The following is an 11,683-nucleotide window of genomic DNA, read 5'->3' on the forward strand; positions in this document are numbered from 1 at the left end:
ATTTGTGTGTATTGTCGGAAGCAAGAGCCGATGTCTTGTAGTAGACCTGTTGGTGCGTAGTGAGTGACGATGAGATAATCGCAATTTCCCTCATTACAAAAGGCCTGGCAGCAGTTCAACGGTTTGTTTTTGTTTGGATTGCTTTTATTTATGTTCCTGAGCAGAAGTTATGAATCGTTGATGAAGGTTGCACCAAGAACGAAAAGTGCGCGTGAGCAGTTCGACAGCACACCTCATAAAAACAAGAACTGCCGACTTCCAGCACTCAGCCATGTCCTTACGTCACCAAGGATATTCCGTAGTGCTGCAACTTCTTACGGTAAGCTTCGCGGCCTGCTTAATGTATTTGGTCACTGAAAATGTGCTGTACAGCGGTTTAAACTGACCACTTGTTGTAATTCCTGTCATCTTCTTTACAAGTCTTTTTTTCTAAATCAAAAGGTCTCGTTCCCCGAAGACACCCTGTATTCTTAGAAGAAACGAAAAAAGGCAAGTTCCTCCTTCTATGTTAACTCAAGAATGTTTCTAGTAGACTGCTAGATGATTCAGGGAGGGGTGTCCAAAGCGTACATGGGTTGACTGCCCCCTATCTACCAGTATAATAGAGGGCGAAGGGGATAGTCCATCGTCTTGCTTTTCCAGTACGACTGGTTTCGGGCCATTCTTCAGGCTTCAGCCTTGAAGAGCGACTCGCAAATGTGAATGCGCCGTAAAGAGACGCCTGCCGCTTTTCGTGTCCGCCAAGACTGCGAGAGTGCCATCCGGGAAGGAGATCTTTCACGGGAAAACAAACCTTGCAAAGAAGGTGGCTTAAAAATTTCCCCAAGTGGTTCCTAACATATGTAGTAGCAGTGTCTTTGCAAGATGCGATGCAGTTCTGTTCCAACTTCCACATGACGATGCAGGAAAGAAGATGGAAAATATAGCCAGACAGGAGTTGGCACATGGGACGACAATTCACGAAGTAACTTCAGCACATTGGATTGGATTGGAATAAACTTTATTTGTGCCTGCAGTTGGACGCTCGCGCGCCCCGACGAGGGCCTACGTCGTCTACGAGGCTGCCGTTACTCGGCGCGGGTCTCCGCTCGCCGTTGCCGGCTCGCTGGATCCCTGCCTTTCGAGCGCCCCGAGGACCTGCTGGACGGCCCATAGCTGTTGGTCATGGTCGTTGCTCTTCGCGGCTGCCTCCAGCCGCGGCGGGATTGTTCCTGATCTTGCTTCCTTTGGATTTTTGATGCAGTCCCACAGGATGTGCGTGTGATCTGCCGGCTCCCTCCGGCAGACTCTACACGTATCGGTCGGGTAGGTCTCGGGGTACATGCGATGCATCAGTCTCGGGCTCGGTAGCGATCCGGTCTGGAGCTGTCTCAGTAGTACCGCCTCCGCTCGACTCAGCCTCGGGTGCGGGGTGCAGTTTTTTTTCTTTCTGGAGTGTTCATGCTTTTTTTTTTATATTTAACGCTCTCTCCAGTGCGCCCTTCGACGAAAAGCAACGCTTCCTTCGCGTCATCGGTTATGCGCTTTTGGCTTTTGTGACTAGATGACGCCAGAATGTTTTGAATTTCTCGTGTAGATCACAGAGCGGCAACCACAGCCTACTAAAACGTTCGTCGACCAGGGGTGAATCAACTTTTGGAGTGGAAACTGCAATGGACGCTACTCTCCAATGGGCACTGAAACTTCATTAGACGTCCGGACGTCTAATGAAGTTTCCGCACGAAGTGTCCGCAGGACGTCTAATGAACCATCGTCGGGAGGCATATACAGAGAATTCCGTTTTTATCTGGCGGATTTCAAACATACCTGTGAGCAAACTACTGGCCTAATCGAGTGCAAACTTCACTCACCGGGCAGAATATTATGGTCTACGTTCTTTGAGACGTAATTAAACGTCGGTACTTGCTTGCATTTCGTGAAATTAAGAAAAAACTGCTGTCAACTGCGAGTAAAGCTGGAGCCGAGCAGCTGGTTTGACAGGGCGCGCCATCTACCGGAAGGCGAGATTCGATGAGCAGACGAGCCGCATCTTCGATGCTAGCGCGCTACTCCCCTCCCACCCACTGAGCCGGGACATCGTTTGCCTCGCCTTCCGGCAGATGGCGCGCCCTGTCAAACCAGCTGCTCAGCTCGCGTATAGCTCGCGTCTGCGACAGCTTTACTCGCAGTTCACAGCAGTTTTTTTCTTAATTTCAGGAAATGCAGGCAAGTGCCGAGGTTTAATTAAGTCTCAAAGAACGTAGACCATAATATGCTACCCCGTGAGCGAAGTTTGGTCTCTATTAGGCCAGTAGTTTGCTCACAGGAATTTTTTAAAATCCCCCAGATAAAAAAGGAATTCTTTGTATAAAACGAGTGCACGCATAGTTAAAAAACAGAGGGTAAATACCTTGTACACCGTTTCCAACAAAACCGCTGCGGAATACAGCACCTTAGACAGCAAGCTTTCCGTTGTGCTGAAAGAAATTGGGTTGTTAAGGTTCAGTGTGCCGTCCCATTAAAAATTACAGCCGATCTAGCTTACTTGCCCAATTATGAAGTATGCGTGCTTGCACGTCGCGTTTGACTTCGCTCTCAGGTCGAGGTTGGGGTTTAGAGGTCAGGCTGCATGTAAAGATCGACGAAATCGGTTACTGAGCACCTCATTGGTAGCGCACTACAAAATTCTGGGACTTCTTAAAGGTACGGACACACTGTCGTAAAACCGCGCGCGGCACGCCGGCGGCGGCAAGGCGTTTGCTGCGAAACCTGCCGCGGCGGCGGGTTGTTCTGCCGCGCAGCGGATGGGTCGAGGAGCCATTTTCGGCGTCTTGCCGCGGAGCGGGGAGACCAATGAGGGGCGACCGGCTTTATCACGTGGGGAGCGTCTGTGTCGCCACCTCTTGTCGTCTACTTAAGTTTACAGTGAACTAGAATATTGTACTTAAGTTACATGCCGGAGGTGTCGCGCGCGCGGACCTCGACATCGTCATCGAGGTCACTTTGCCGCAGCCGCCGGCCCCCGTCCAGGCTGTCGCCGCACCGCTTAGAGGTGCACTGAAGAGGAATCTGAAGTCGTCTTTTTGCCGCGGGAACTCAATCTACATGTTCCGAGCATTCTGAGAAATTTCGATTCCGCGCGTATTTTTATTGCTGCGGGCTTATTTTGCGGCTATATTATCTGCAAATGAAACGATTTATTCACGGAAACATAAAAAACAAAATAAAGCGAAAGCAAAGCCTCCACGGAGCTGGCTGAAAGGCACTCCACGCGTTGGTCGACTCCGCACACCGTACTGGAGAATTAAAAAAATAAAGGCATGAGCCGGACGTTAATTCGATTTAATTAGGAAAATCGGCCACACAGGGCATAAATCGCAGTTTCTAAGAATGCCCGGAACGTGTAGATCAAGTTCTCGCGGCAAAAAGACGAGTTCAGATTGGCGCCGTATCGACGGTATCAATAGAAAGCTCAGCTCCATTCAACGACGCCTGGATCCGCACTCGCCGACGCACCACCCGCAAAGCCGTCGCCACTTCACTTTGTCCCGAAGAAGACCGAAGGCTGGCGGCCCTGTGGGGAGTACTGCGCCCTCAACGCCGGCACCATACCCGGCAGGTACACCGTTCACCACATACAGGACTTCGGCCATCGCATTTATGGCTGCCACGTTTTCTCCCTGCTAGACTTGGTGAAGGCAGGCCGGCACGCAGACACCCACCAACCCGGACGACGTCCCGAAAACTGCAGTCTTTACCCCTTTCGCTCGAGTTTTCCTTCACGAGCTTTGGCCTGAGGAACGCGGGAGAAACCTTTCAACGCTTAATCGACGAAGACGTCCATGGCCTCGACTTCTGCTTCGTCTATCTTGACGACATATTGGTCTTTTCCCGTAACGCCGAACACTACAAGCGCTTTCGTCTACTTTTGCAACGTCTCGATGGCCACGGCTTACTCGTCAATGTCCCAAAGAGCGCGCTCGGCGCTTAAGTCGTCAATTTCCTCGGCCATGAAGTTTCATCAGAGAGAACTCGACCTTTGCCTCAACGCATCTCAGACCTGCAAAATTACCCCCAACCCACCACCGATAAAGACCTTCGCCGTTTCCTCGGCATGCTGAACTTTTACAGGTGTTTCTTGACGCTTAGCAAAAAATCTACAAATAATGCCCAGAGAAGCAACCAAGGAGGCAGATCGGCCCCCTGGTCAAGTAAATCTCGTGGCATCATTACAACTTGCCCGCTGGATTGTGAGTAAACTGTTCACTGTGGCCGTTAATGATTCGTCGATAGAGGTTGCTCGAGGAGAGCAACCGGTGTCTCACGAGCCCCACCGGTGACAGCACCTGCCATCGCTGGGCAGTGGCGCAACGCTTAATTAAGCTCTGCATCACTGCACGAGCAGTCGCGTGAAGACTTCCAGGGATGTATGAATGTCAAGTAGCGAATGACCAATTGTGCACATATGGGCATTAACCAATTCAAGCTATCTCACCACACCCTTAAGGCGGAGCATAAGTCTGCCTTCCGTTTTTTATTTCCGTGTTCTTACGGTTGAAACAGACGACCAGTGGACCTGGCCTCAATGTTCAGCTCAGGTTACGTGAGGCGGTAACGTCACATCCACCGGTTGGCGTTGGAAGCCGAGACAACGTGAGAAAAGAAATTCAGTTAGGAATTATTCCCCAGGCGTCGACAAATTATGGGCGGTGATCATGTACAGGCGCGGCCATAAGTAAACGGAGCACGCTATTGCGTTTGAAGTGCAATCACGCTGTCTCTATTGGTAATGAAGAAGCGTTGTTTGTCTACAAGAAAGCCCAGGAACCTCATCTACCAGCATGCGCGTACCACTGCTGAAAATTTCAATTAGGAGACGCGTGAAAAATATTCGAAGACAGTTGCGTGCTCCGTTTACTTTTGTGCCCGCCTGTACACTAAACTTTTAGCCTTCAAAGAAGTCAAGTCTGAAACAAAATTTTGATCTTAATACTCTATTGAACCGGGTTCGAACCCGACCGCGGCGGCCGCGTTTCGATGGAGGTGAAACGCAGGAGGCGCCCGCGTGCTGTGCGATGTCAGTGCACGTTAAAGATACCCAGGTGGTCGAAATTACTCCGGAGACCTCTGCTACAACACCTGTTTCTCTCTTTCTTCTTTCACTCCTACCTTCCTTCCTTCACTTACGGCGCGGTTCAGGTGTCCGCCGAGATATGCGAAACAGATACTGCGCCATTTCCTTTCCTCAAAAACCAATTTACCGATACTCTATTGATTTGGACTACCTAATTTCTCTACGGGCACAATATAGAATGGAAAAAGTAGGCGCCTGAGACGTCAATAAATGACAGAAGAAAAAATTGGCTGTGGTTTAGCTCCGACTAAACCTGGAGTGACGCGATAGCTACAGCTGGCCGAGTGCAACTCGCTCAGTCGAATTGCAAGGTCAGTCTTTCGCCGCTCCGTTTCACTCGGCGTGCCTTCTTGATCTTCGTCCCTTGACGTAGAATCACTCTCTCCCCCTCTCCATTCCTCCCCCATTCGGTTTCGCCGGCGCGCCGCGGCTCCGGCAGCTGCTCCGCACCACGTGACCAGCCACGTGAACAGCCACGGCGCCGCCGCGCTTACGTTGTTGTTGTTGAAAACTTTTATTGTCCAACAAAGAAGGACCACTCCGCCTGGGCCGCTCTGGTCGCAGTCGATGCTGGCCCGGTTGGTTTCGCCGGCGGCCTCTTCTGCCAGTTGGACGGCGGTGAGTTGGAGCTCAGGGTCCGAGCTCCGCAACAAGGTTTCCCAGGCTTCCCTACTGCTGATGTTTTGCGCCCTGCCTGGGGAGTAAGGACACTCCCAAATTATATGGCCGAGGGTTCCTCTCGCCCCACACTTTCTACATTTATCGTCCTCGCAGTCCGATCGCATGTTTATTTAGTACTGGGTTCGGGTATACACTCCAGTCTGCAGGCGTCTCCGCGCCGCCGCCTGATTCCTATTTAACGTCGTGTTTGGTGGGGGAAAACACCTCCGGCATTGCCTGTAGTATTCTGTAATCTCTTGATACGAGATTAATCGCCCTTCTCTATCATGTTCGGCCTGAGCCAACCCTTCCTGTACAACTCGGAGGTAGAGATCTCGAGCAGCACTGTGGGCCGCCTCGTTACCGCTGACAGATTCGTGCGCCGGGGTCCAGATGATGTTGATCGTCCTATCAATCGCTCCTTGTGTTAAAATTTTGGTGGTGAGGGGGTTTACCCTCCCTCTACTGAAATTTTGGATTGCAGTTGTACTGTCGCTAATAACGTATCTAGCTTTGGTGCCAGCGCAAGCGATCGCTATCGCGGCTTCCTCCGCTATCTCGGTTTCTTTCCCTAGTATGGTGGCCGCCGTGATGAAAGTGCCCCCCCCCCCCCCCCCCCCGCCCCCCCCCCCCCCCCCCCCCCCTCCATCTACCAGCGCTACGGTCATATATCGACTATGTCTGTCCCCTGCCGCATCTACGTAGGCAACTTCATTTCGGGGTTTGCCCCGACATATTTTTTCTATCGCTTCCGCCCTTTTCTGTCGTCTTTGCTTATTAATCTCAGGGTGCATGTTTTTGAATAGGGGAGGGATTCGTAGGTGCGCCCTGACTTCCCTGTCAATGTCGACCCTATCCTTTTGCCCCCTCTCTGTGGCCATTCCAAGATTACTGAGCGTAGCTCTTCCCACTCGCGTCGTGCTGAGTCTTTCAAGTTGCGAGGTTTTAACCGCTTCCGTGATTTCTGCAATCGTATTGTGCAGGTCTAGGGCCAGTAGCTTCTCCGTCAAAGTACATGTTGGGAGCCCTAGAGCCTTTTTTACGCATTTCCTGAGGAGCGCGTCTATTTTGTTCCTCTCATCTGCCGTTAGGTTCAAATATGGCGTGGCGTAGCTCACTCTACTAATGATGAAGGCCTGTACCAATCTCAGGATATTTTTTTCCTTGAGGCCGCCTCCCTTACGTGAGACCCTTCTGATGAGGTTTAATGTCTGGGTCACGTGGTTTTCTAACTTGTGAACTGTGATCGTGTTTCTCCCATGTGTTTGTAAGTGGAGGCCCAATATTCGTATTGTGTCTACTTTTTGTATCCCTTCCATCCACGTACACCTGTGGGTCAGAGGGAGGCTTGTTCCTGAGTGCCTTGTCATTATACACGAAAATCTCTGATTTTTCAGGTGAACATTTAAGTCCTCTGCCCTCCGCGTACTTAGAGATGACGTCTGCTGCCGCGCTGAAGGCTCGAAATAACGTAATGTAGGCGAGCGGCGCACACACCAGGGGTGGTATTCTGCCGGTGTCGCCTTTTGCGACATGCCGCATATGGGCGGGGTCTAAAAAAGTGCTTACAGATGCTCGAAGAAACTGAAAAAGCCGCCGGCACTTTCGTCTGCGGTGCATTCATTCACTCCGAGCAGCGACAATTTACCACTGCTGATTCACTAGCAGCAGTAGTTTCGTATCTTTTATAACAAGAATATTTGCCATCACATGACGTCTAATGTTCAAAAAAACATTTGCAAATTTAATATAAACTCGCTTTACTTCATTTAAGTCTATAAAACACCGCGAAAAAGCTCCAAATCTATTTTTCTTTCGTTCCGGACGGTTGTGCTAGCTTTCGGGCAGTTGCAGACGGTAGCAGTGTAGCTGAAGGTCCCATTAGGCTTGCGCGCTCCATAATCGAGAGCGTATGTAAAAAACTAGGCTGAATTGCAGCTTAAACTTTATCGTAGAAGCAAGGTAAGTCATAGCGAAAAGTAACAACACCAGTAGTTGCCGGTAAACATGCCGACCGGAATCGCAAGGACTGCTGAATTGGCTGAAGCGGGCGGCTCTTGCTTGAAAGGACACCGCCATGTTTTCACGCCAAGGGCACAAAAGCCGCAACTGCCGATTGCGTTCGTACGCTAACGGTAGCCCGTCGCCCGCGCGAATCGTTTCAGCGCATTCCGTTGTTCGACTAAGCGTAGTAAATTGGGGCGACGTCACGATGACGTAGCAGGAAGGTGGGTCCGTGTCGTCACGCCGCCGTCACCGCGGCTCGAGCCAATCAGCGAAGAGCGAATGCGACATGTCGCAAAAGGCGACACCGGGAGAATACCACCCCAGCTGCGTGCTCTGACGTTACTCGCTCATGCGCACAACTGACGAGGCGGGCGGCGTCTGCTCCGCCGTCGGCGCTACGGCGAGGCAACGCGGCGCGTACACCCGCTGCGGGCTGTGACACCACTCCGCGCATGCGCACAGCTGGCGGAGCGGTGGTGCCACGGCTCAGCGCACAGCCACGCTGACCTCGCGAAGTGGCTGGCGCAGTGTAGCTGTCGCTACAAAACCGCTTTTATGCGTAGCATATTGTAATCACTCAGTTCAGCCCTTGGGCGCGGCCGGGCAGCCACCAAACCACGTGACGTGACGTCACGACAGCCGGAGGAAAAACCGTAGGTAAAGATGAGGGTGATTCTTGGTGAGAATTGCAAACACAGTAAACATGAAAAAAAGAAAAAAAAACACAGCGAAAAAACAAGAAAAAACAAACATGAAAAACAAAAGAACGCCTGAGCATGGTGGCGGTTGCAACCGCCCCGTTTCAAAGTGGGCGCTCCTATCCATCCATCCATCCATACGTCACGGAGGAAAAGCTGCTGAGAAAATCGAGTGCCGCCAAGCAATACCTCGCTCAAAAAGACCGCGCAATATGCAACGCATTCTTGGCTTAACCAAGCTAAGCCTGGGCATCTTTTTTTTTTCATTTGAACTGTTTATTGCAAGCCATGGACATGACAGTAGTGATGCAAAACTATCGCAAAATTGAATATTTTTTTAAACTATCGATAGTGTAAAAACTATCGATAGTGCTACTATCGATAGACTATCGATAGTCTACTATCGATAATAATACTACCGATTCTACTATCGATAGTAGCACTAAGCACACTAAGCACCCGCGTGCACATGTTACATGCACGTTCGTTCGTCAATACCAGCCGGAAGCAGACATCTGGGCGGCTTCGGCATCTACCATGGGATGGACCGGAACGCCGCAGTGAGAAGTGACAAAGTAGGGGGGTGCGCATCCTTTAACACGTTTGTCGCGACCGCCTGCCCAACCCGTTTGTTTCACCGGCGGGAAATCCCCGGTGACACGCCCATTAGAGGAAAGTGTTACGGAAAAAAAAAAATCTCTGCCTCTCTCGTAACCGAGAGTAGAAAAAATTCAGGGGGCACTTTGGCGCTCTAAAGTGCTGCAAGGCGAAAGCGTTTCCTGGCCACTGTTTGTTTTTATTTATTTATTTATTTTTCATATTTTGCCTTTTATTTTTTTTGCTCCTTGTCATAATTTTATTGTTTTTATTTTTATTTTCACATCTTATTTTTATTTTTGTTTATTTTCTTATTTTTATTTTCCTTTTCTTGACTTTACTCCTTTTATTCTATTTATGAAGCCCATGCATTCACTAGATGCGCCTTTATTCATGCTGGAACCTTGAGCCTTTTAAGCAATGACGCCGAATGGCGGACGAAACTGCCGACGCGTCTATCGACACGGCTGCCGACGCGTCTGCTAACGACAGTATGAGGCATTAAAGGCTTCCCTATTGAAAAATCCGGTATCGCGGCAAACCGGATTTTACCGGAACATATCGGTTTCATACCGGTCCGGTATGACTCTCATACCGGCGAGACCCGTCCGGTTTGATGGCTATACCGGTTCATACCGGTCCGGTATCGATCCCAAACCGGACAGACCGTTCCGGTACGGAGCTCATACCGGGCAGTCCATTCCCGGTTCGAAGCTCAAATCGGACAGACCAGTCCGGTACGGAGCTCGAACCGGACATACCAGCCTGTATTCAGAGCGATATGTGCTGCGGTTTTGGTGCTTGGTCTGCAGATTGACTGTTGTACGCCAGCAGATATTTTTTATGGGAAGGGGGGTGGTGGGGCAGCGTGCGCATAAGTGCGATAATCAACACACACACGGTTTTGTTGAAAGGGCTAGGAAAAGAAAAGGGCTAAGCGTGAGCTTCGCAGTGGCAAAACATGCAGTTTGTGCATGAAAGGCGGGGGCTGCATGAAGGTGAATTGCGGACAACCGCCATATTGGCTTCCCGTGCAGCACCCTGACAAAGCCAGAGCGGCTGTGTGCGGGCAAACGGCTAGTATATATCCGCCAGCAGCCTTCGTAAGTCCTTCGAAGATTACTCTGGATTTCACAGTGCAGAACTTCAAGACTGGCTGATAAACATGGCGAGCCTCCGGTGACTGCGCCAGAGGCTCAAAAAGGTTTGTTACTGTCGCGTTCGTTGCAGCAGCTTTCTTAATGTTCGCTAGCGGCAGCCTCTAGCGACGCATCGATGAAGAAAGAAAATTGTTGGTTTTCGTGCAGGAATTCTTTGCACTTCTTCTTCAAGTGATCGCCCATTGATAACGCAACTTGTCCAAGCGTCATCGCGAGTGGCCCCACCCTTCACTCTATCAGGAACACATACTAATCACAAATCGCCCAGAACATTTCTATCGACGAACAAGAAAAGGTTAATTCAACGGAGCCGGCAGCTTGGGGTGTTCCCTTAAGGGCGACGCTTCGTGCTAGCTAAAAGATACAGCGCTCGAGAGAACAAAATAAAAACAAAAACCACCTGTAGAAACCTTACGCGACTAACCCCCGTATTCACAAATGTTCCTTTCCTTAAAGCGTTAAGTGGGCCTTCGGCAAGGACGGCCTAAGTTGAAACGTAAGATAAGGCTGAAGTCAGCCTCAAAAACCAACCTTACGCGATTTTAAGGGCGCCTTACGAAAAGGGGCTCTTATCCGAAAATGTTGGTGATATGGGAGCGAGGCTACTCGCGTTTTTATGTTGGAATCATCTGGAGATACACGTATAATTTATTCCTACGATAAAAAGTGAATAAAAATTTCTCCTAGCACGCTTGCAAGTAAGCATCAGAGATTTTAGGCAAACAATTTTCCAATTTTGACATTTTTTTTTCTTTTGCAGGCCACCCTGTAGTGTAGCCGTCACAATAATGTGCTTGTTGATTTCACGTCGCCCGCCTCTTTTGCGAGTGTTTGCTTCTCGACGTCGGTTCGACAATCATGTTCGACAATCCAGTTACAATCCGGGAAACTGTCGGCTGGGACACGTTTACAAGGTCTCCGGACGCTGACCAATTCCGAAGCGACCTCAGCTGCGGCATCGATGAAAAACAGTTAGGCTTAGCGACGACTACGGCAGCCAGGGAGAAACGTTTGCCGGGGGGCAGCGCAGTTCGTCGCTCGGCAGTTCGTCGCTCGGCGTGTCCGCGGGCGGCGTCGTTGCCGAAAGCTCGACTGTCTCGCTGATTGGTTCAGCGGCTTGCGTCTCGCAGTCGCAAGGCTGGAAAATCGAGCAGCGAGCAACTTGCCTGCGCGTCGTCCGCCACTTCTTTCGTGAACGGTAGGGACAGACTCACTGGCTCTCCGAAGACCGCGGCCGCATACTCGCGTGTTCACGGAGAGTGGACCATCCTGTACATACGCTTTGGTTTTGGTTTTACATTACGGCCTTCGTACTACCTCCTTTTTGTTTCGCCGAGACGGCGTCTGTCAACGCGGAGATCGCGCCTCGCGCAACTCCTGTCGCACTCCAACACGAAGCTAGCAGGGCGTCCGCTCCGGCGGCGCGCCTAGTTTCCGCGGCTCGCCGC

The sequence above is a fragment of the Amblyomma mixtum genome, chromosome 8 (assembly GCF_055824585.1).
Source record: "Amblyomma mixtum isolate Tamu chromosome 8, ASM5582458v1, whole genome shotgun sequence".
NCBI lineage: Eukaryota > Metazoa > Arthropoda > Arachnida > Ixodida > Ixodidae > Amblyomma > Amblyomma mixtum.